Here is a 1129-nt window from a genome sequence, read left to right as displayed (position 1 = left end):
TAATTAATACCAGAAGGAACCTCAGACCTCTGGAAAGAAATGAAGAGTAACAGAAAATATGAATACCTAGGTTAATGTAAAATGCGTAATTCTTATTTACGTTTGCATATTTATATATTTTATTGAATTTGTTTAAAGTGCTATTGATTGTTTAAAGCAAAACTATTGGGTTGGCCAAAAAGTTTACTCAGGTTTTTCAAAACATCTTATGGAAAAACCCAAACGAATTTTTTGGCCAACTTAATAGCATTTATTTATTGGCCTACGTACTGATAAAATAGAAGATAATAAGAGAACAAAAGGCAAGAGGAAACAAATGGATTTATGCTATGTTATAAAATTTTAACACTGGTTTTGAAGTTACACACCTAAGAGCTGACTGTGATAACTTAAAGATGAATATTATAAGCTCTAGAGAAACTACTTAAACAAGTATTAAAAATCAATACAGTGTTTGCTTAGGCGGAACATATACTAAATTGGAATGATACAAAGAAGATTACCATGGCCCCTGCACAAGGATGACATGCAAATTCGTGAAGTGTTCCATATTTTTACTATTTACAATACTACTTTTACTACTTACGATAGCCAAGACATGGAAACAACCTAAAACAGAGGAATGGATAAAGAAGATGTGGTACATATATACAATGGAATATTACTCAGCCATTAAACAGAACGAAACTGGGTCATTTGCAGAGATGTGGAGGGACCTAGAGACTGTCATACAGAGTGAAGTAAGTCAGAAAGAGAAAAACAAATATCGTATATTAACGCATATATGTGGAATCTAGGAAAATGGTATAGATGATCTTATTTGCAAAGCAGAAACAGACATAGAGAACAAACAAATGGATACCAAGGGGAAAAGTGGGAGAGTGGGATGAATTGGGAGATTGGGATTGACATATATACACTATTGATACTATGTATAAAATAGATAACTAATGAGAACCTCCTGTATAGCAGAGGGAACTCTACTCAGTGCTCTGTGGTGACTTACATGGGAAGGAAATCCAAAAAAGGGGGATATATGTATATGTATAGCTGATTCACTTTGTTGTACAGCAGAAACTAACAACATTGTAAAGCAAGTATACTCCAATAAAAATTAATTTAAAAAAAT

The 1129-nt window shown here is 32.7% G+C and overlaps 1 non-coding gene across 1 annotated transcript; it reads left to right on the top strand.

Annotated features, from left to right (window-relative positions):
- Positions 1-452: 452 nt before the first annotated feature.
- LOC117311959 (U6 spliceosomal RNA) lies at positions 453-556 on the top strand. The gene has a single exon (XR_004526149.1). It is a non-coding gene; the product is annotated as a U6 spliceosomal RNA (small nuclear RNA).
- Positions 557-1129: the final 573 nt, after the last annotated feature.

The sequence above is a fragment of the Tursiops truncatus genome, chromosome 3 (genome assembly GCF_011762595.2).
Source record: "Tursiops truncatus isolate mTurTru1 chromosome 3, mTurTru1.mat.Y, whole genome shotgun sequence".
In the NCBI taxonomy this organism is placed as follows: Eukaryota; Metazoa; Chordata; class Mammalia; order Artiodactyla; family Delphinidae; genus Tursiops; species Tursiops truncatus.
This window is presented reverse-complemented; position numbering and strand designations above follow the sequence as displayed.